Raw genomic sequence first — 24,278 nt, 5'->3', positions numbered from 1 at the left:
CTTTGTGACCCCATGGACCAGAGCACGCCAGGCACTCCTGTCTTGCACTGCCTCCCGCAGTTTGGTCAAACTCATGTTAGTAAGTTCAAGAACACTGCCCAACCATCTCGTCCTCTGTCGTCCCCTTCTCCTAGTGCCCTCCATCTTTCCCAGCATCAGGGTCTTTTCCAGGGAGTCTTCTCTTCTCATGAGGTGGCCAAAGTATCGGAGCCTCAGCTTCAGAATCTGTCCTTCCAGTGAGCACTCAGGACTTATTTCCTTCAGAATGGAGTCTCCTCCAGCACCATAATTCAAAAGCATCAATTCTTTGGCGATCAGCCTTCTTTATGGTCCAGCTCTCACTTCCATACATCACTACTGGGAAAACCATAGCTTTAACTATATGGACCTTTGTCAGCAAGGTGATGTCTCTGCTTTTAAAGATGCTTTTAAAGAACCCTTGCAACTTCATATTTAAGGGTTCACTGCCTCTGAATATGGAGGCTGTTTAGCTGTCATGGATATTAGCTGCCAATAACTAATCTGATGTGGGTTTGTTGAACCCAATTTTTACCAAGAAACCCGTCTTCCACATCCCAGAAGGGCAAGTTAGCGACGAGAAGGAATTAACTCTGCACATGCTCAGTGGCCTTTTTTATTCCCACTTATAGGCGCTGAACACACCTCCCCAAGCTGAGTTATAGGGAACCCTGGCTCAAAATTGGACAAGCTAAGTAGAGCATTGTCCGTACATGAAGGGTTTTTTTTAAAGGGGGTGGGGCGACAAATTCAGACCATGAGCAGGAACTTCCATCAAAGGTAAAAGTTGAAATTGAGAAGTAACGAGATTCACGTGAGGGATGCTAATTCAATTCCTTCCGCTTTCTTTCTCTTTCTTTCTTTCTTTCTTTCTTTCTTTCTTTCTTTCTTTCTTTCTTTCTTTCTTTCTTTCTTTAACATTTCTTTTGCTGTTTATATGCTATGAATCTTCTGGGGAGTGTCAGTTGATCCTCCTGTTGCCAATAATAATTAATATACAGTAGTCTGGAACAGTAGTCACTCTCCTTCTACAGATGGGTCATGGACTGTGTGTTTTGCTGGTATTCCAAGGTCTTCATTGGCTGCTTTCAATCCACAAAGCTCTTGCATATGCACTAGGACACCTCCTGCCTTTTCATTGGACTGTGGTTTCTAAGATCAGCTGAGGATGCTCCCTTTTGAAGGCACTTTGGGTAGTGTACATCTTGCATGTCTGCGAGCTCACAATGTAACGGCAGAATTTTGCTTCTTGTATGAGATTCTGAGAGGAAAAACAGATTTCTCCCTCCCCCCTAATAAAACCAAAGTAGCTAGTCCTCATGTTTCTTGAAGAAAACATTTAAAACATTATACCTTTACCTTTTTACATTGGTTATTACTTGCTGCCAAACATACTGCCATTTAGTGAAGCATACAAAAAAAATATTTCTTGTATGACATATTGCCGGGCTGGGGTGGGTGGGACAAAGATTCTTCCCCTCTCTGAAAATTCAAGTAGCTGGTCCTCATGGGGAAAAATATAATTTTGATTGTTATGTGCTGCCAAATATAGATCTGTTTAGTAATCCATGGATGGAGTTTTGCATGCTTTGTCTGACTCATCATCGCACAACCAACTTCTTTCTTCTCCATCCTTCCTTCACCACCCTTGCAGTCTAGCCTCAGTCTCCATCCCCTTGCTCCCCAATTGCCAGTGCAGAGTTTCCTAAAAAAAAAATCCCAAATCCTTTATTCTACTTCTGTATATTATTCTTCTCTCGCGACAGATGGATGCCAACTGATTATTCTTCCTTTTTAAAAGAAAGCATGCATGAATGCTTAATATGGGCATGGTTTATTTTGCCTGCAGAACCTAGATTTCCTCGGTGCCAAATTTTTTGGGGGGGGAACATGGTAGGGAAAAGGGGGGGTGGCAAGTCCATTGAAGCTTACTCAAGGCCACAACAAGCCCTTTTTACCTCTGGCTAAAGAGCTGAGCGCTCTCTCTTCCTTCTTCCCTTATGCCACAGAACTCAGGGACGGGGATGTTGGCGACTGGCGAGGGGTCTGCAAAGAGGTGGCAATTGGGGGTGGGGGTCGGCTGAGACAGAGAGAGGGAAGAGGGAGAAAGAAAGAGACTGAAACATTTCATTCCATCCACCAAGCCAGCTGCACTTTTCTTTCCTTGGCAAGGCTGGGAGCTGTTTCCCCCACGCCCACCCCTCCCCCAGCCCTGCCAGTGGCTGACACTGTGATGTATTCAGCAGCACAGCCAGCTCTCTATGTGTGTGTGTGAGAGAGTGAGAGAGAGAGAGAAAGAGTGCCTGCTTGTGTGTGTGTATGCCTATGTGCCTCTGCTTCCTCGCCGACTCCGAAAAGCGGCAGTGGCAGCCGAAGGAGCTGGGGACCATGCAGCTGCCCCAGCTCATGGCCCCCCCTGCCAGCCGGGTGCCCCTCATTTGGATGCCAGCCGGCTCCAAGTTCCTCTGCATCGAGGTAGGCTGAGTCTTCCCTTTCCTCCCCTTTTTTATTTTACCCCTCCCTTTGTCTGGATCGCCTCTCTCTCTCTTCCTCTCCCTTGCTCTCTCTCGCTCTCTGGCCTTTGTCTGGAATCAAGCTGAGCCGGTGGACCCAACCTCTTCCCCCCCCCCACCCCAGGCTGGGGGCTGTCTGCCACTCAAGCCCCCTTGCCCTGTTCCCTGGCATTGGACCTGCCAGATGGCACAGCCCCTCCCTAGAGGACCGTATCCATTTTGGGAGCAGCGGAGAGGGTTGAACTGGAGAGGCTGAGAGCGAATGTGCCTGGGGTCTCTGGGGTCTGTTACTGAAAAGACCAAGGGAGTGGGAGGGAGGGACTGTCGCCAACACATTCAGGAGCACCGATTGGCTTTTTTTTTGGAGGGGGTGAGAGTTGTCTTTGGCAGGTATTTGGGCACAGTTGGGTTTCGGGAGGGGGCAGGGTGGAAAGGGGGGGGAGAGATGCTAGCCTGCACATTTTGGGGTGTCTTCATCAGCAAGGGGGGGTTTGCCCAGCAGGACTAAAGAACATGTGCCTCCCTGTGTCTGTCTGCGTCCAGCATGTCAAGGGACAGTGTTTGTCTGATGCATGCGTGCAAGAGATGCTTAATTTCCCATCGGGTGTTTTCTTTTTCCTGGTATGGATGTGGGATTGCAGGGAGCTGACAGTTCAAGGTGTTTTGGGTGGGGGCAAGTAAGCGAGCATGCCTGCAGCTCAGGCCGGGCAGCAGCCAACCGAGGAGGACAAGGCCTGGGCATGTGGGTGTGGTTGGTGCAATTTAGATTAGGAGTCAAAATGGAGGACAGAGACCCGAGACTATTGGAAAGAGCCGGACAAGAGCTTTGGAACATAGAAAACTGCCTGAGGCTGTTGGTCCATCTAGCTCAGTATTGTGTACACTGGCTGGCAGCGGCTCTTTGGGGTTTCAGACAGGGTGTCGCTCCCTGCCCTACCTGGAGATGTTAGGGATTGAACCCGGGGCAGATGCTCTACCACTGAGCGACAGCCCCTCCCCTTAAATCTAGCTACAGAGAGAGGGAAGGTGGGCAAGATGGGAAAGCCAGGAGTGAAGAAGGTGTGTTTGAGGATGGAGGGAGAATGATGGGCAGGAAGTGAACTGGCCAGCACAGGAAGTCCCTCCCACTCACCTGACCTCTGGCATGGGGGTGGGCAGGGAACTGAGTCGTACAGGGGAGTCCATGTGCAAACTGTGAGGTGTGGGGAGGATGACAATGAGGCCAAGCAGAGGCATGAATTTTTTCTGGTGCTGCAAATGCCGTATTTTCCCATGTATAAGACACCCCATGTATAAGATGCCCTCTATTTTGGGGACTCCAAATTAAGAAAACACCCCTTGGCGCTACCCGTGTATAAGATGAGCCCCAATGTTAAACCTATTTTTTTGGTTAAAAAACCTAGTCTTATACACGGAAAAATACAGTAATTTTCTGTTCTGCCCTTTTTGCTCCAAGTTTCCTGTCATCTTCACATGTTGGTTCCACACTACATGGGATGAGGGGTGAGGAAAAATATGGACTGTTGTTTTCTATTTTTAGTATTCCAATAGATAGATAGATAGATAGATAGAATTATTATTATTATTTTAAAAACCAAACAGGTGCTGGCGTGCCCATGTGGGTGCCATGTTTTATTTGACATGCTTTGCATGTTGATCAGTCCCCCGACTTAGCACACTCGCAGGAGTCACTGGAAGAAGGTGTGTAAAAATGTCGCTTGTACTGACGCTCTCTCTTGCTGTTGCTACATCAGCCTGAAGGATGATTCTGCTCATTTGTCCAAATATTGCCCAGAAAAGCCAAATTACTCTGTGTAATTGTTGCTAATGGGCGCTGACGTAAGAACAGCCTTCTGGATCAGGCCAATGGCCCGTCTAGTCCAGCATCCACTTCTCCACAGTGAACATTGTAGGAAGATAGGAAGCCGACTTAACACAGAGTCAGACTGTTGGTCCATTGAGCTGAGTGTTGTCTGCACTGACTAGGTGTGGCTTTCCATGGTTCTGCGCAGGTGGCTTTCCCAGGCCTACATAGAAATGCCAGAGATTGAACCTGTGTCCTCCTGCAAGCATGGCAGATGCTCTACCATAGAACTGCCTTCCTCCTTCCACACCATACATTTAAAACCCATTGCTTCTCCCAAAGAATCCCCAATAATTGTAGGTTACCCCTCGTAGAGCTACAACTCCTAAGCACCCTTAGCAAACCACAGTTCCCAGGATTGGTGTGTGTGTGTGTGTGTGTGTGTGTGTGTGTGTGTGTGTGTGTGTTTTGCTTCAAATGCATGGCATGGGTGTGACCAGAGTTTGCTTCGCATTTCCCCCCAAAATAGCTTCTTCCACTTTTCTTCACGCAAAATTTCAGCTTTCTCTCTCTTGGACATCAGAGGTGTGTGTCACACCATTTATTAACACAACAGCTCATCCCACCACAACCTCCCAACTTCCATCACTGCCCAAAGCCCATTTGTTCTGGGAAACCAAACCTTGGTTACGTGAAATTTGTTCTGGGAGGCAAAATTTCAAAGTAGAGGCATTCTTCCAGAGCACGTTGGTCCAAAGAAAGACGGGTCCTTAGGGTGAATGTAGGATTCGGGGCAGAGGAGGAGGCCCAGTGATGATGTCTTGAAAAGATATCCATAAAAATCTAGGTTAGATAGCTTTCGAAAGAATAAGAGGATGAGAATCCTCCCCTCCGCTTCTTTGTGGGTAAAGGTAAAGGGACCCCTGACCATTAGGTCCAGTCGTGACCGACTCTGGGGTTGCGCGCTCATCTCGCATTATTGGCCGAGGGAGCCAGCGTACAGCTTCCAGGTCATGTGGCCAGCATGACAAAGCCGCTTCTGGCAAACCAGAGCAGTACATGGAAACGCCGTTTACCTTCCCGCTGTAGCGGTTCCTATTTATCTACTTGCATTATGTCCCTCTATTTTTACTTTTGGGGGCTAAATGGAATAGTATTCATGCAAATTCATACTGTGATCTGTCTTAATCTCTTGGCCATGGCAGCTAAAATAGCTAAAATGTTATGTATTTTTGTGCTTTTGTACTGTAAATATATGCCCTTGATCCTCAGGCAAAGGGCGGTATATAACTTTAATAAACAAAATAACTAAACCTCCAGCACCAGAGGTAGGATAGCTTGGAGCTGCAGGTACCAGGTGTAAACAACAGGGAAATGCCATAGGTGAGCTTCTTGGAGACCTGTGGTTGGCCGAAATTGTGCTGAACAGAATGCTAGACTAGGGATGCTTTGGGCCCCATCTAGCTGGACTTGTCTTACGTTCTTAACTTGCTGCTCACCCTGGAAGGGAGAGAGTCATGGCTTGGGAAGCAAATGGATTGGCTCAGCTAGTATTTTCCCCTTGGCTCCACTGTCACACGCCAAGGGATGATGCTGGCAGGGGCTCATTTCTTTCTCTTTCTCTTAGACTCAGGGCTCCCAGGCAAAGCAGCATGAGCGGGAGTTCTTGGTGAGCCAAAAGACAGCGGGAGGGAGGGTGAAGAGGAGAAATCGCTCCCCAAACTAAAACAGTGCCTTTTAGGGTAGCCACTTGAGCATCAACCCCCCAGTCCTAAGGACACAGGTTTGCATAAAAACCACACATGAAAAAGTATATGTATAGGTAGCAGTCTGGAAAACATTTGCTATAATTTAACTAGAAATGAAGTCCATCTCACACTATTGTGGAAGACTGTGACCAGGTGGCCTGTTTCTGCCTGCTCACTCTCCAGGAGCTATTGATGAGTAGCATCAGGGCCCCTGCTCTCCTTTCTTATAGGAACATAGGAAACTGACTATTACTGAGTCAGACCATTGGTCCATCTAGTTTAGTTTTGTCCACCCTGACTGGCAGTGGCTCTCCGGGGTTGCAGGCAGTGGTTCTGCAGAGTTTCCAGATTTCCGACCTGAAGATACCAGGAATTGAACCTGAGACTCTCTGCCTGCAAAGTGGATGTTGTACCACTGAGCTGTGGCCCATCCCAAAAAGACCATAGGTTTGGATGGACACCTGTCATGGATGCTTTAGCTGAGATTCCTGCCCCTTGGGCTCCCTTCCAACTCTACGATTCTTTAGCCCTTCAGCTAGAGGACTCCTTCAAATAAAGGACTGTAAAACAGGACACATGGCCACCATAGCTGCCAAGTTATCCCTTTTTTACAGGGATTTTCCCTTATGCTGAATAGGCTTCCTCGCGAGAAAAGTGAAAACTTGGCAGCTATGATGGCCACCCTAATCTCTGTGTCTGTCTGTCTGTCTCCTCCCCCAGAGTCCAGAATGGAAGTGAGCAACAGAAGCATGTTAAAGGAGGGAGGACTGAAGACCAGAGCAGAAGAGGGGAAACATCACCTTAGGCAACCTGCTCCTTTCCCCAGCCATCCTTGGATTTTGTGCATCCAGGTCAGCCTTCCCCAGTCTAGTGCCCTCCCAATGTCTGGAACTAAAACTCCTCTCAGTCCCAGCTGCTTTGGGCTGATAGGAGTTATAGTTTGAATGCATTTTGAGGGCACCAGGTTGGCTAAGGCTGATACAGATTTCCAAAAGGAAAGCCTGTTCAGGAGCAGTGCCATCACCTGTTTGGAAGAAGGCAGGTAGGCAGGAGGTGGCTGAGGGCAGATTAGGGTTGAGGGGTGCTGCTCCATTCCCCATAATGGCCCAGCCACCCTTGCATTCTCTGTCCAGGCAAGCAAGAGGCATCATCAGATTTCCAGGGGAACAGCGGGGGGGGGAAGCAGGGTGGCCTAGGGAGACTCCTGAGGGCTAGATGGAGAGGCATGGAGGGCCACATTCAGAACCCAGGCCTGAGGCTCCCCATCATGGCCTTCATCTTCTGTGTCAGACCCCAGATCTCCTTCATCTCCCTACTTTGATCTAAACTTCTTTTAAAAAAAATAAAATAAAAACCCCATATCACTTATACGGCAGCTTCACTTGCTGCAAAACATAGAGCAATGAGGCTCGCCAAGGAAGTATGCTAGATAATGCTTGTTTTAGTTTTCATATGCACAAACTGAAGGAGCCGACTGAGAGTGAGGCAGAGGGCCCAATCCATGGTTAGCACACGGGGTCCTGCAATTTCTGTGGGCCCCTCATGTGACCCTCCAGATGATGGTGGACTCCCAACTCCCATCACAGTTACAGTCAATGATCGGGGTTGATGGGAGTTGTGTGCAGAAAAATCTGAAGGGCCACAGGTTTGCCAACCTTGCTCTATGGTGAAACATAAGACTGGCTAGAGCTGATGGGAGTTGTAGTCCAAACCATCTGGAGGGTGACAGTTTAACTGGTGTAATTAGTTGGAGTGCTGAGTAGCAATGGGCGGATCTGTCGATTTTGGTTTGTCTCAAGTTTCTTATTTTTCCAAGCTTAGGTTCAGTTCTTCACAATTTGTTTTCATTAAACTCAAAAAAAGTCATGAAAATCCACCAGCCTTTGTGCACCAATTGCTCCAAATATACATGTTTTTGTGCAGCAGTTTTTCCTAATGTAATGCATTTTTGTATGTCGTCCTCACTAATCTATGCCTTTTTAGGCACACTACCCCTGTGTACATACTTTTATGTACATTATTTGGCTAAAGAGCTGCGTTGCAAAATTCGGAAATGCGCCGGTTTTGAAGGTTGCTGTATTGCTTTGGATAGTGCCCATTAGATGGGCTCACAAGCTGAATTGCGTTTCTCCCCAACCTATATTGTTGAAGTGTGTATGTGACAGACATGGTGCGTTCATGAGTGGATTGGCAGAAAAGTGTTCACACAGAAAAGTGCATCAGAAAAGGGAGAGGAGGATTCAAGGACTTTGTACTCCTTTGCCTTTTTGAATGTGACTGTTGGTTGGGCTCCTACAGATGCCATGGCTTTTTGACTGTATACCCCAGGGGCTGGCTGTGTCTTGCCATATTAACTTGAGAGGTGAGCAGGAAGGGGGAGGCAAGAGATAGTAAAAATAACTATTCCTTCATGCCAGAGGAGGTGAGAAGCAACACCATTTGGCTCTGCTTCTGCCTCTCACTTCATTCTTTCCAGGAGTGAAACTCCCAAGTGAAAAACAGAAGTGGCCTATGGCTTCATATTCCAGTACTGATTATAAATGGCTGGCATTAATGGTGTCTCCCACCCCCTTGTATACCTGTCTGGTCCATCTTGTCCATTAATAGAGGGAAAACAGGAAGGAACATATTTGATGATAGAACAGCATGTTCCGTGCCCTTTGGGTTGTGGTGAGCACCCCCTGGCCTGACATTGTGACACCAGGTGTGGAGTAGGCAAAGAAGCGGCTAGTCCAAAAAGAGATTTGCATTCACCCACAAAACCCTGTGCAATACCCCCTCCCCATGTGCTGCTCTTTGCAAGCCTGGCAGTCAGCTGGTCATTGGGGTTTGCGTAGAGCCATATGCAGCTCTTTGAAGCCCCCAAAACCAATGGATTATCAGGGTACCACAGCACAGCACAGTTCTATGCAAGGACTGACAATCAGTTGATAGCACTCCAAAGTGCCATGCATAGTTTCGTTTATCTGAAAGGCTTTGGGCACTGAGTGATTAGAAGGGCTGTGTGTCAGTGACCTATCTGACCGCAGTTGGTTATAAGTCCCATTACAGACTTGTTGCCCAATACTACCCTTTCAATGTATCATGTTACACACTCACAATCAGGATAATTTAACCTTTTTCATGATTCTTTTAACAAATTAAGATATGCATATACCACCTTTCAGGTGAACCCCACAAAGGAATTTGCACATATATGTTCGAAAAATAAGCATCAATTAAAACTATATACAGGTGACAAGTCCTTTTGAAATCCAGCTCTCCCCTCCCTTCAGGGCAAGATGATCCTTAGGTAGCCCTGTGGTGAAAGTTGATGGAGGGCAAGGCCACCTCATCTGGATCACCAGCTACTAGATGGTGGACCATCAACAGACTGAAGAGGTGATAGATGGGCCCCCATTTCATAGGACCATGCCTCCAATGGCCATAAGGAAACGAAGGGCAGAAATGACACACACACAAATGGTATATATGGCACTGCTAGGAATGTTGACTGTTACACATATAGATGTGATGGTTAAAATGAGAAAGGGAAAGAGGGAGGAGGGGAGGGGAGGTTGTTTTTTCCTGCTTTGGCTGTAATATGTGAAGGAAGTGTGGATCCTCCCATAGCAAGGCCCATGAACAAGAGTAAGATCTACAGATCCCACTTCAGGAAAGAAGAGGTATGAGTCTCTTGCATGCCTTTTCCCACACTGACACAAAGGATGAACCAGCTTAGCTTGGGAATATCGAAGTGGGGGAGGCAGTTTTTGAAAATTTATGTTATGTAGGAAAGTGTGACCAATCTAAAGGGAGGTTTAGCCGGCATGTGTTGACAGCAGTGTCATCTGAGCAGGATTTAGGAGCAAAGGTACAGGGCCTTGCTCCTCAGAATGAGGAAGGACCAAAGCATCTGCATTTGTGGTAGAGCATCTATGTTGTATGCGGCCAGCAAGATACCCACCACCCCATTCCATGCAGAGAAGCTGACCAGACTGGTAGTTGAATCTTACATCAACATTGGTAGTGGGTCAGTGTCCTCTACTGCACCTGAGGGAAGCAGACTACCTCAAGGAGAACAGGGGAGATCACATGGTACACACGCAACTCTGCCCTGCAACATCTTGCCACTACTTCCCGCCCCACAGCACCTGCCACTGAGAAGGCTGCCTCCCTCTGCCTAATAGTAGGGCCAGCCCTGCCAATCAATGCCAAGTCTCAGAAATTTCATTCCAGATGTCCCATTATGATCACCATGTGCAGCCAACATAGCATGCTCCAGAAGTTGGACCCCAACTCCCATCACCCCAGGCTACCATTATGACAGGTCAGGGATGATTTGAGTTCTAGTTACAGGTAGGTAGCCGTGTTGGTCTGACGTAGTCAAAACAAAATAAAAAAATTCCTTCCAGCAGCACCTTAGAGACCAACTGAGGTTGTCATTGGTATGAGCTTTCGTGTGCTTTCGTGTGGTATCTGAAGAAGTGTGCAAGCACACAATAGCTCATACCAATGACAAACTTAGTTGGTCTTTAAGGTGCTGCTGGAATGAATTTTTTTATTTTGATTGGAGTTGGAGTTCAACATCTTGAAGGCACCGTGCTGGCTACCCTATAATGGGCATCTTTCTCCTCCACTTTGAAAATGGGTGCAGGGAGATCAAGGTGATCTTTGAACCTGAAATCCAGATTGTTGTCTTCAATGTCCACTCTAACGTCCATTGGGGTGCCTTAGTTCTCAAGGGAGCTATTGTACTGTTTTGCTGCATATTTCTGCTTGAAAGTGTAGGGGTCATGCTGGGGTTCACACATGTTAATGTGAATTGTGAGATGCAATCCTCAGCCTGCACAACAACCTTTGCTCCCAAACCTCTGCCATCAAAGGAGATGCAATTGTGTTGTGCATAATTCCTTTGCAGAACCTTTTGGAAAACAGCAGCTGGAAGCTGAGCTGAGTTGAGCTACAGTCCATGCATGCAGAATATTTTGTCTCAACATGCATGCCGACTCTGATCTGATTTTCAAAGATCTTGCATTGCATTTTCTCCCCCCCCCCCCAGCTAGGTTGAGCTACCATTCAAATCTAAACCATAGAGTTCTGCTCCGAACAGGGATCCCAAATGTCACTGTGATATGTTACTCTTCAAGAGAATCACCATGTCACAGTCAAATGGAATGCTGGGTGAAGTCAGTTAGGAACATAGAAAGCTGCCTATACTACGTCAGAGCATTGCTCCTTCTAGTTCAGTATTGTCTCTACCAGTGTTTCTCAAACTTGGGTCTCCAGCTGGAGTACAACTCCCATCATCCCCAGTTAGCAAGACCAGTAATCAGGGATGATGGGAGCTGTAATCCAACAACAGCTGGGGACCCAAGTTTGAGAAACACTGGTCTATACTGACTGTCAGCAGTTCTCTGGGGTCTCAGGCATGTCTTTCCAAATCTTACCTGGAGATGCTGGGGATTGTACCTGGGACCTCCTGGCCACAAAGCACACGCTATATCACTGTGCCCCTTCCCCTGAAAACTTAAACACAAGGCACTCACTTTGGTCAAGCAATTAATCCTCCAATGGAAAGAGGAACTTGAAGAACTCTGTGGCTCACAACAGACCTGGTCTATGGACGATAGCATTTAAAATGAACTCATTAGCTGCTGTGTCTGTTGTACCCTTCAACTCTCTCTTCCCATTAATCTGTGGCAAAGGAATATAATCAATGCTGTTGGGTATATCCCATCCTGCCTCCCCCTTTTTCTGCTCCCAGCTGTGTTTTTGAATCCCACCCCATCACATCTCTGCTCAGTAGCCTCTGTGGTCCAACTTGGCTCTTGTGGCCTCTCCATCTCTCTCTCTCTCTCTCTCTCTCTCTCTCTCTCTCTCTCTCTCTCTCTCTCTCTCTCTCTCTCTCTCTCTCTCTCTCTCTCTCTCTCTCTCTCTCCTGCATTGCTTCTCCACCTAGTCCCAACTCCCCGCTAGCAGAGCCAGCTATTAATAGAGCAGTGGATTTATCGAAAGAGGCAAGCTGACTGCAGCACTCCCCTTGCAAGAGAGTGCCCTGAGCTAATGGCAGGCATCCATTGGGCAGCAGCTGAATGCGCATGGCCACTCAGAGGGTGGTGCAATGTGGCTGGCAAGTGTAAGAGAGCCCATGCATGGTGGTAGGCCAAAGGGCATCTGTTTCATTAGAACACGGGGTAACCAGGAGCTGGAGAATGAGAAGCACAGCCAGTATTTGGATGGACAGGGCCATAATATTAATGGGTAGCAGAAGAATGCAGAGTTAACATCAAGAACAAGACATTCATGAGGAACATCAAGTTACTAGATATTCATGAGTAGCCCGTATCTTCACTGTTGTTGCCAGACATTCACAGCAGGGAGATCTGTGGATAACTAACAGCGAGGTTTCTGCCTCCACATTTTTAAATAGTAGCAAAAATAAAGGGATTTTAGAAGTGAAGAGAGAGAAAATGTTGAGTAAAAGAGTCCCTCCAATTTCCTCAAATTAACATACAAATTGTAGAGGAAAATTGCGGGGGGTGGGGTGGGGTGTTCACCTTATTTTTAAAAAAACAACCTCCTTTTTTCTGCTTTCACCCCTTTTTTCCTCTATGTCCAACACTCTAGTTTAGGGGTCAGCAAACTTTTTCAGCAGGGGGCTGGTCCGCTGTCCCTCAGACCTTGTGGGGGGCCAGACTATTTTTTCCGGGGGGGGGGGGAATTGAACGAATTCCTATGCCTCACAAATAACCCAGAGATGCATTTTAAATAAAAGGACACATTCTACTCATGTAAAAACATGCTGATTCCCGGACCAACCGCGGGCCGGATTTAGAAGGCGATTGGGCCGCATCCGGCCCCCGGGCCTTAGTTTGGGGACCCCTGCTCTAGTTCTACCCCATTAATGCTGGGCTAGATATCTTGGCCCAACCAAGATATCAGATTGTCCTAGTCATCCCATGGCATCATGAGGCCCTGCCCCAAGATCCTCAGTTGTTTGGGGCACCAGAGTCCTGAGAACCCTCCTTCCCACTCCTGCTGCATGGAATGCTAAGCAGCATCAAACACATAAATGCCCTTTTGGGGTTTCTTGGAGTCTGGAGTACAGCAGGGAGGAATTTCTCCTTGTTCCCTGGGACTGATGGCCATCAAAATGGAATTTATACTTGATTGGCTTCTTCTTTCCTAAGTAAAATAAAAAAATTTCCTTCAGTAGCACCTTAAAGACCAACTAAGTTTTTATTTTGGTATGAGCTTCCGTGTGCATGCACACTTCTTCAGATACACCTTCTTCAGATACACTGAAATACCGTAGGAGTCCCCAGGCGCTTATGTGGAGAAGGGGTGGGGAGGGGGTGGGGTGGGGAGGGGGTATCACTCAGAAGGGTGGTGGAAGTGGGTGATTGACTGACTGATAGCTGTTGATGACTGAAAACGACTGCAAATGGTTTTGCATGAAAAAGCAAGGGTTGAAAAGGCTGAAGATCGCTTTATCATGTATAATGAGATAAGAATCCTATGTCTCTGTTCAAACCAGGTCCCTCCATGGTTTTGAGCTTGGTGATAAGTTGTAATTCAGCAACTTCTCTTTCCAGTCTATTTCTGAAATTCTTTTGCAGTAAGACAGCTACTTTGAGATCTTGTATAGAATGTCCTGGGAGATTGAAGTGTTCTCCTACTGGTTTCTCTGTCTTCTGGTTCCTGATGTCAGATTTATGTCCATTTATCCTTTGGAGATTTCTGAAACCTAGAAGCAAGGCTTGATATCAGTAACTTTGTCCCCTAATCACCCTTTAAAACCATATAAGAAAATGCCTAATATTTCATCTCATGTCAGTGAAGTGTGTATCTGAGAGAGAGCGGTGGGGGAAATGGAGGGGGAGGAGATAACAGGGGTTGGAATACATAGAAGTAGCCAGCAAAGCTCCCTCCAGATACTGCCCAACTAAAACTCATCAGTCCCAAGTAGCATAAGCAATGGTTAGGGAAGATGGGAATTGTAGTACTTCAACATCTGGAGGGAGGCAGATTGGCTACTCATGGACTTGAGCAGGCATCCCCAAACTGCGGCCCTCCAGATGTTTTGGCCTACAACTCCCATGATCCCTAGCTAACAGGACCAGTGGTCGGGGAAGATGGGAATTGTAGTCCAAAACATCTGGAGGGCCGAAGTTTGGGGATGCCTGGACTTTGTTGCCAGGAGAGGGAGCAGTAAAGTGGCAAAGAAGCCAAGCAGAAGTTCTTAAAGTTGCTCAGCTATGTGCCGATGTGACCACCAAGAGTACAGGGACCTCTTGCTAGCACCGGAAGAGGATTGCAAGCAGTGAGACTGAACAGAAGAACACGTTGAGCATTGTGGGTTGAGAGACACCTGTTCCTTATTCTGGACAGAGGCAATCGAGTGGCCTAAGTGAGGCTCCTGCCTCTGGTCTCAGCAAAGCCTCGTTTGAGTCACCAGTGTTCCTGGCAGATTTCTCTCCTCTTGAGGTTGTTTGCAGATGGCCGAAGCGTTTGACCGTGGACCTGCTGAATATGATTATGTCCTCAGCGCAAGGAATTCCGAACCCTTGAAGGGGGGGAGATCGGGCAGCCAGCTAGTTGCTAAAATGTGGCTACAGCCCCCTGGAGGTTAAATGCCACCTTAAAAGAAATGGGTTGGTTTTTTTAAAGATGGAATTGGATGTAGCAGTATTTGCCAACAGCTTTGCTTTAAGACTAGACGAGAAGATCACTATCAGGCCTCGGATTCTCTACACATTGGCACATTGAGCTCCTTAAATCAGGCAAAAATGACTAAGCCTCCCCAGATATAGCTAATCTAAAAGCAAGGCATGGCAGTTACGTTCAGACATCATCTTCAAATGGTTTGTGTTGGATTTTGTCGGTTTCGCCCCCCTTGAGCTTCTCCGTGTGAACACAGCAGAACAGACTATGTTACATGTTGCAGGTCACTCGGAACTCACATGGGATTTGGTGGGAATAGCAAAAAATAAAAAGATGCAGTCCTTCCTCAGAAGTTGAACAAGTGAGACCTGTAACAAAATCTTGCAGCCTAGAGTGCTCCTCTTCACTTTTCTAGCCAGCCATTCCCTAGTCAGTATTTTATGGCCACTGAGCATGCTCAGTCCTCGTGGAACTATTTTCTGAGGGGTGTCTGTTTCACCTCTAGTGTTTTTCTTTCTAAATATTTGTTTCTGTGCCTCCTGCAAACCTTGGGGTTTCCCCAAGCCTGTTGAAACTTCCCACTTGTGTGCAGATGGTGCTATTTTGGTTCCATGAGGACCAACATCTACCCTTAAACAGCAGAGAAAGAGGGAATGCCATTTCATGCAGGCTATGAGAGCCAGTGCAACATGGTGCCAGGAGTAAGATCCAGGTTTTAAACCCCACTTAGCCATCAAGTTAATCAGGTGACTCTCCTAAACTTCTCCAAGGATGAAATAAGAAGGTTATTGCATTTTATTTAGAATATTCTCAATGAGACTTTCTAGACACAATTTCCAAAATTTGTTCCTTGGATCTTTTTTTCTTTCCCCCTTTTCTGTTTCCTCTTCTCTTCTCTTCTCTTCTCTTCTCTTCCCTTCCCTTCCCTTCCCTTCCCTTCCCTTCCCTTCCCTTCCCTTCCCTTCCTTCCTGTGGTTGATCTAGGGCTCATCATGCTTCAGCCGATCGGTGAATGGTCTGTTGGCCCCTTGATTAGTAGTCAAGCTGCTGCAGCAAACAAAAGGCAGCAAGTTGCTAGAAAGTGACTCTCTCACAGTGCCACCCCTCTTAACCTGAGGTCTTAGTGAGGGTGGCTTCATGCTTGGAGAACATAATGCTTTTCTGGAGCGGGTGGTGGGGCAGTTTGGCAGTGGGTGGGTGTGAAGAAGAAAGTCCTCAGCCACCAAAGGCCTGAGAAATTAGTTGTCCCCACAGTCTCAGATAAATGGTCAAGATGATGGACCATTCAGATTTGAGCAATCTTCACTACTGTTTGATTTATTTATCTAAGCAGGGTGGTTTCCAAATAGCTTGTTTAGTCAGTACAAGGATTTATCCTTGTGCAACAGAACTTCCCCCCTCCCCTCCCGAGCCCCTTAAATCTGTCCAGGGTTCACCTCTAACCCTTCAGAGAAGGCGTACATTGGGAGAAGGCATGCACAGGGGCACGAGTCCAGTTATATAAACAGAAATCCTTATCCTGATGGAACATGTTAATTGGAAGCAACCTCTAATTCATATCCCACACATTCAACATAACTTTTCGATCTCAGGTGGTTAATAGATTAGTAATTTTGTGTGTGTGTGTGTGTTACAAATACATGAAATTAGCACTCTAAAGCAGGGGTCAGCAACCTTTTTTCAGTTGTGGGCCGGTCCACCGTCCCTCAGACCATGTAGTGGGCCAGACTATATTTTGAAGGGGAAAAAATGAACGGAATTCCTATGCCCCACAAATAACCCAGAGATGCATTTTAAATGAAAGCACACATTCTACTCATGGAAAAACACCAGGCAGGCCCCACAAATAACCCAGAGATGCATTTTAAATACAAGGACATTCTACACATGTAAAAACATGCTGATTCCTGGACCACCTGTGGGCTGGATTGAGAAGACGATTGGGCCGGATCTGGCCCCCGGGCCTTAGGTTGCCTACCCCTGCTCTAAAGCATCGAAAGCCCTTTCAAATATACAACAAAATCAGACTTCTCTAAATTCAAGAATGCTCACTCACATCCTTGTGCAAATGTTTATATTTCCCATTTTCTCGTGAGTACACATAGCCAGAACAAACTGTTACAAACAGGGCTGGTCCTACTGTTAGGCAAAGGGAAGCAGTTGCCTCAGGCAGCTGATTTAAGTGTCCCAAAAAGGACAGCAGATGATTAGTTATTTAAGGTATTATTATTGGGTTTTTTTTACTACTTGGATAGGGTAGGGGCATTTGTGGGATGATCCACCACAGATGCCATAATAATGTGGGGGGTGACTTTCACTGCTCTGCCTTAGGCAGCAAAATGTCTTGGGCTGGCCTTTGTTATGAAGAGGCTGTCTGAGGAACATCGGGATAGTAAAATTGTCAGATGTTCATTTGCTTGATTGCTTGTTTGTAAAAAGAACACTTTCCGCTAGAAGATGCCCTCTCCTGTTTTAAAACATGACAGCATCAAACAAAAAAATCCACAGCTCCAGTGTTCCCCTGCTTTCATTGGATAAACTTGTGGGTTTTTTTTCCATCCAGAAGCAGGACATGGGACTCAGAGCTGGTCAAATTCCAGGCCCAAGGAGCTTCTAGAGACAGCCTTGCAAAAAGTCCCAGGAGAGGTAGAAATGGCAGTAGTCAAACTGGGAACCCCATAGCCAAGCAGAAAACCAACCCACCAGCCAAATACATAAACAGGCACCCAGATGTACAGTACATGCTGGGGGAAAGAGCCCAGCAAAAAAGAGGTTCTAGCAAAAGCCCAGGCACTACACTTAGTGTTATGAAATGTCATCCGGCATAGACAGGCAGTGCTTTATGTGGTGTGGCGTAGAAAGTGAAACTAGAGCTATGACTAGACCACAAGTCTTAGTGTGTTCGCTTTCAGACAGTAAGAGTTACCATTAACCTGTTGCAATCTCTGACATTCATTTAACGCAGGATGCAATTTGGTAAGCATGTTCAGACCTAGGGGTGGATGACACTGTCATTTTCAGCTTCTCATATTCCCCATCTTGCATTGAGTTCTCCACATTTCTGCAGCAATTTTCAAGCCGCTCACCAGATGCTCATTAAAATTCATCCTCATGCACAAATTGTTGGATGCAATTTCGACTAATATACACATTTTTGCTAGGAATTTCCCCAAATGTCTTAGGTTGCTAAATGCATGCATTTTTATGTACAATTCCCCCAAGATATTTGCATTTTTGTACACAACTTTTTATTGAAGAACTGTATTGCAAAATTCAGAAAACTCTGAATTTCAATGGCTAATTGGGTTTCGGTTTGCATACAGGTTTGAGAAGTGCACACATTTTCATTCAGATGTAAGCAAGATTGAATTTCTCCCCATCCCTATTCACAACACAAGTCTCTTACTCGTTTTCCAAAAGGGAGGAAAATGCCAAAGACTGAGACGATGAGATATTGCCTTTGAAAATATTGGAACAAGAGTCGAACAGCGTTGTGTTTAGAGAGCAAATCTCAGCTCAGCTTCTGCACACATTTTCAGAGAGTCCGCGGACGATTTTGAACATATAAATCGTATCTTAGAAATTCTGCTTGAATTTAGGAAATGGCGTAACAGTCATATTTCAGGGTGGGGTGGGGTGTCTTTTGAGAGTGGGAGACTGAACCTTGCTGGTGTTCCTGTGGCTCTTTGCTCTGCCTGCCACCAACTTTAATATTCCCACAATGCACCTGGAATTGTGCCTTATCACAATGTCGCATCATTCTGAGGGTCATTCTGAGCGGGGGGGATGACAGCTCATGCTGGAGGTTGAAAATTTCTCCCAAGAATGCTTCCCAGAGTAATGCTATGAAACAAGGGGGTTACTCTGGGCATATTAAAGACAGTGGCAATGAACCAGAGGGATGCTGTTCGTTCCACAGTTCCCCTAGCTTCAAAATACATTCCACCTCCGAAAAATACTGGAAATATTCCTTTCTCACCTGCACGGCTTCCAGGGCCGGCTCTAGGTAGACCTTGGGTGGCGCGGTGCGCCGGGGCGCCGGGCTAGTAGGCAGGGCGCCGCGCGCCGAAGCCGCGCGGAAATCATGCTGCGCCCTGCGAGGGCGGGGGCGCCGGAGCGATCTCCGCTCCTCAGCGCCAGGGTGCACGACCTGCTCGAGACTGCCCTGACGGCTTCTGATTACAGTTATGAAAGCCAGAGGGCCTTGTGCAGGGGCCATGCTAATCTTCTCTGTATCATTCCAATTTTAGTATATGTGCTGCCGGGGGGTGGGGGAGGATGATAAAAAATAGAGGAAATAAGTAACTGTGCGGTAAAAGTGTATTTAACAGATAACGTACAATGAGAATGTTTGGAGGTCTTCTTTAAAACCTCAACTTCTTCTTCTTCATCTTCTTTTCTTTCTTTTTTCATAAATTGTAGTGTCATGTGTACTGTGAGGTATACAAAGTATCTTTGCTTCAGTTGCCATCATTTTCTTTTTTGTTTCAAACAAAAACAGAGAGTGTTGTATAAATGTTGTATATTTTTTTAAAATGATAAAGATTGAATGAAATTTTAAAAAGGGAAAAAAGAAAGTCAGGAGGCCATTTTGCCTCACTGCTAGCATATACAGTGAGATACTTTCCTTGAAGACAAGATCGTGATAAAAAGTAGCCTATCTGCAATAAAAAAGCAATAAAAACAGCCAGATATTTTTTACAATTAAAAACAGCACTGCACACACAGCCGTCTGTCACTGGAAGTTTATGGAGATCATCCACGCTGTGTGTTGTGGTGGCGCAGGACTTGCCGCCTCCTGTTCTGTGCGCTGGTTCTCAGCCTTTTGCAACTGAGTCACCTGATAGCCAGGGGCGCATTGTGGTGGTGCCAGTGGTATCAGAAAGTGCAAGAGCAAGAGCGGGAGGTGTCCAAAGTAAAATAGGGATGCCAGGGCTTTAACTCTGGGGTTTGGCAGCTCTCTTATCCAGTGGTTTAGAGGTGAATTTGGAAGTGCAGAAGCTCATCATGAAGCCACGGCCCTTAACCGAGTTCCCAAGGATAGTGCAGAAATGCAGACAGCCATGTGGATCCATTTTATGCACACCCACACACCAACCAGGGACCCAGGTGGCGCTGTGGTTAAACCACTGAGCCTAGGGCTTGCTGATCAGAAGGACGGCAGTTCGAATCCCTGTGACGGGGTGAGCTCCCGTTGCTTGGTCCCATCTCCTGCCAACCTAGCAGTTCGAAAGCACGTCAAAATGCAAGTAGATAAATAGGAACCGCTGCAGCGGGAAGGTAAACGGCATTTCCATGTGCTGCTCTGGTTTGCCAGAAGCGGCTTTGTCATGCTGGCCACATGACCTGGAAGCTATACACTGGCTCCCTCGGCCAATAATGCGAGATGAGCGCGCAATCCCAGAGTTGGTCACGACTGGACCTAATGGTCAGGGGTCTCTTTACCTTTACACACCAACAACAGCACTCACTGAATAGTAAGCCAGTCTCGTGCTCTGGTTTCTCCTCTGCTGTTGTTGTTGTTTAGTTGTTTAGTCGTTTAGTCGTGTCTGACTCTTCGTGACCCCATGGACCATAGCACGCGAGGCATTCTTGTGTTCCACTGCCTCCCACAGTTTGGTCAAACTCATGTTCGTAGCTTCGAGAACACTGTCCAACCATCTCGTCCTCTGTCATCCCCTTCTCCTTGTGCCCTCAATCTTTCCCAGCATCAGGGTCTTTTCCAGGGAGTCTTCTCTTCTCATGAGGTGGCCAAAGTATTGGAGCCTCAGCTTCACGATCTGCCCTTCCAGTGAGCGCTTAGGGCTAATTTCCTTCAGAATGGATAGGTTTGATCTTCTTGCAGTCCATGGGACTCTCAAGAGTCTCCTCCAGCACCGTAATTCAAAAGCATCTCCTCCGTTAATGTGCCACAAAAAATGGTAAACCTTGAAAGCCTCCTCATCCCCTCATCCACTGCCGAGAGACTGCCGATTAATTACCTTGGTGCTCTGGCAGGTGAGGTCATTATCTTGTGGGGGGGGAGTTCCACAGCTGCACTCCACTGTCTCCCATCCCCCCCACCGCATTGCTGCCCATATCTGGGAATGAACTCCACTGAACACAGCTAGTTCTCCTGAACAAAGTGACATAGGATTGGGGCTACAATCCTGTACACCTTGGATGGGGAACCCTTTTCATTCTAAGGGCCACATCCCCTCGTGGGACATCTTCCAGGGGCCGCATGGCAGTGGCAGGTAAGGCCAGAGGCAACAAGTTGGTAGAGCAGGAGAGAGTACCCTTAACCGTTGTTTAGTAGGCTATATCCCAGCCCCGCAAAGCCAGGGGCTTCTTTCCGCCACATGTCTCATCAGAAGTAAATCCGTTCAGTTCCTTGAGGCTTACTCCCAGGTAAATGGGCATAGAATTGCAGCCTAAATATGCTTTTAGTATTTAGCCTTCTTAGAAACAGACTTTTCTAGCGCCTCTGCAATAAGCTGAAATGCCTTTGGCATATTGCATTTTCCAAAATCGCAAAAATAAAACAATTAAATAAACATAACAAGCAGCTGCAAACAGCCTCTAATTATAAAAATAAGAGAGAGTGCCAGACCATAAAATGTGTCAATCAAAACCAAATGCCTTTGCAAAAATAAAACCATCTTTACATATTGCCTTGAAGCTTGCACTGTGGAAGCAATATGAAGCTGGGAAGAAGGGATGCCTAGAAGCCACCACCAGAAAACCCCTGTTCTGTGTCACCACCAATCATTTTCATGATGGTGAGGGACACAAAGAAAGGCCTTTCCCGAGGTCCCAACAAGTGGGAAAGTTTATATGGGGGAAGGCAGATCCCTGTTCCAGACTTCTCCAGTCCTGTGCCCAGACCCGTCTTTCCTATTGGGGCTACTGGCGCATTGCGCCAGGGCGCCGCCTCTCAGGGGCACCCCAGCGAGTGGGGGAGCTGCACGGAGCAAGCGCCTTTCACCGCCCATGTGGAGGTGAGGCCCGGGTGTGCTGCGGAAAGAGCGCCGGCAGCACCGCCCTCGCCCGCCTCTTCTCGGGCTGTGGGTGCCGTTGTGGGGAAGCTGGCTGTGAGCCTCCTGTTGGTGCAGCAGCCAGGGCTCCCTGGACAGCAGCACTGCACAGCTGCTTTGGCCGAGGAGGCGGAGGCGGACCACAGCTGGCAGCGTCCCCGCCTGTCGGACCACCCCTCCGGCGGCCCACAGCACCTGGCCCTGGCCCTGCTTGCAGCGGGCAAGAAGCAGAAGGCACAGCATGGCAGCGTTGGGGGGGGGAGCAGCGCCTTGGAGGTGCGCGAGGCACAGTTGCTAAAATGAAACACACGCACGCAAGCGCACACAGGTCCCCAGGTCAGTGCGTGGCTCTGGCTTTCCAGCTGGGAAAGCGGAGTCGCATGGCGCTGGAGGGATCTCTGAGCCACGGCGCTGGATAGGGTTGAGACGGCTCGGTCTGTGCCCTCCAGATGTTTTGAACTACAACTCCCACCAACAATGAAAATTTCCTATGCTGGCTGGGACTAATGGGAGGTGTACTCCAAAACATCTAGAGGGCTCCATGTTGAGGGAAGATTCCTTAGTCCAATTCATACGGCTATCATAATTGGTGCCTTTAACCTTGCCCAGGAACAAATCGGGAATCAATGTAGCTCAGACAAGAAAGCAACATCATCCTTACATTAGGCCCCTGAAAGCAGTCTGACTGCAGCATTCTGCATCAACTAAAGTTTTTTAACACTTTCCAAAGATTGCCCCTTAGAGAACTGAAGGCCTGGAATAGGCATGCAGCCATCGCTACTTGTTTCATATGCAGCAGGCCTATCCAGACCATTTCTACTTTAGCAAGGCTACCCAGATGTATAATTTAGTTATGTATGCCTGTCTTAAACTTTTGCTGCTTTTATCTGTATCTTATTGATAATTTATAGGGTTCTATGTGCGCCACTTAAGGAATTTTTGATTAAGCGGTTTTCTAGGCTAAATAAATAAAGGAACTAGTAGCCACTGATAGCTTTGTTGCGCATTTGTCTACGCCCCTTTTAAAGCCATCAACATTGGTGGCTGTCCTCACGTCTTGCCACAGAGGTTGACATTGTTTAACCATGTGCTGTGTGAAGAAATACTTTGCTGTGTCCTGACCCTCTTGTTGTACGGGTTCATGGAGAGTGCACTGGATGCAATCAAGGCATGAGTGATAGCGGGCAGTTCTGACTTCTCCAGAACAGGGTGCAACGGGGGCTTACCTTCCAAGTCCCGGTCTGCAGAATCCGGGACCGGCAGCCGTGTGACACTGGAAGTTGCGTCGACATAACTTCCGGTGTCGCTTTGCCCTTCTATGGGCACCAAAAATGGCCGCCGCTGACACCGGAAGTGGCGTCTATGCACTTCCAGACATGCGTAGATGCGACTTTTGAAGCCGCCGGCGACCATTTTTTGTGCCCATAGAAGGGCAAATCGGAAAGAAAAAAAATGGCCGCTGGCAGGAGAAAATAATGGAGAAAAACGGGACGAAGACGAGACGAAGTGATACCGGGGACAACCGGGAAAAGGTAAGTAAAATCAGGGTTTTCCCGGAGAAAACGGGGTACTTGGCAGATATGAACGGGGGTGCCAGACAAGGTTGTGCAAAGTCTCCCCCGTGGGTGCCCATGCGCTGAAAAATCAAGCAAGGGTGGTTAAAACAAGAAACAAACAAATGTAAACACAGCAGCCATCTTTTCCCAATCGCTATCCCTAGGCTTTGAGGCAGCATGTCTTTTAATACCGGTTGTCATGGAGTCGGGAAAAGGCTGTTACCCCCATGTCCTACTCATGGACTTCCCAGGAGCATCTGCTTGGCCACTGTAGAAACAGAATTCGGATGAGATGGGCCTTTTGGTCGGATTCATCAGGGCTCTAATTCTGATACAAAGCCTCTTTACAGGGATAAAACCTGCCTTCAAGAGACAGGTATGAAATCCGGTAGGGTGGAATTGGGCTTTGTTTATGCTAGAACATGGGTAGTCAAACTAAGGCCCAGGGGCCGGATGCAGCCCAATCGCCTTCTCAATCCGGCCCATGGACGGTCCGGGAATCAGTGTGTTTTTACTTGAGTAGAATGTGTCTTTTTATTTAAAATCCATCTCTGGGTTATTTGTGGGGCATAGGAATTCGTTCATTAAACAAAAAAATAGTCTGACCCACCACATGGTCTGAGGGACAGTGGACTGGCCCCCTGCTGAAAAAGGTTGCTGACCCCTGTGCTAGAACATCCCCTGCTTTTGTGTTCAGTTCAGATTCTGTTCCAAGTGAAAAGCAATTCTGCGATCAGAATGCATTGTGGAAGAGTGCATGAAGGAACCACATCATAAAAAGGGAACCTAATCCTAAGTGCACACTGTTCTTTCCACGGGAAGGTCACATCTAGATTCTAGACAGATGGTTGTTTTCTGTGCGTGTTGGCATAGGCTTACATCTAGCTGACTGTTCAAGGTCTCATAAGGCAGTGTTGATCTTCTGCAAGAGTAGTGTCTCCATTCTCTGCCACAAGCCTCACCCCCTTGCCTTATAG

General features: G+C 47.3%; 1 protein-coding gene and 1 pseudogene across 1 annotated transcript in view; one reads left to right on the top strand and one right to left on the bottom strand.

Moving 5' to 3' along the window:
* The window catches only part of CELF6 (CUGBP Elav-like family member 6), a 178,837-nt gene that overhangs the window by 77,981 nt on the left and 76,578 nt on the right, over positions 1-24,278 (top strand). The gene's annotated exons all lie outside the window — the stretch shown is intronic.
* LOC118093326 (U6 spliceosomal RNA) lies at positions 18,932-19,009 on the bottom strand (annotated as a pseudogene).

Source organism: Zootoca vivipara, chromosome 14 (genome assembly GCF_963506605.1).
Source record: "Zootoca vivipara chromosome 14, rZooViv1.1, whole genome shotgun sequence".
Taxonomy (NCBI): domain Eukaryota; kingdom Metazoa; phylum Chordata; class Lepidosauria; order Squamata; family Lacertidae; genus Zootoca; species Zootoca vivipara.
The sequence above is the reverse complement of the archived record's forward strand: the minus strand, read 5'-3'. Positions and strand labels throughout refer to the sequence as shown.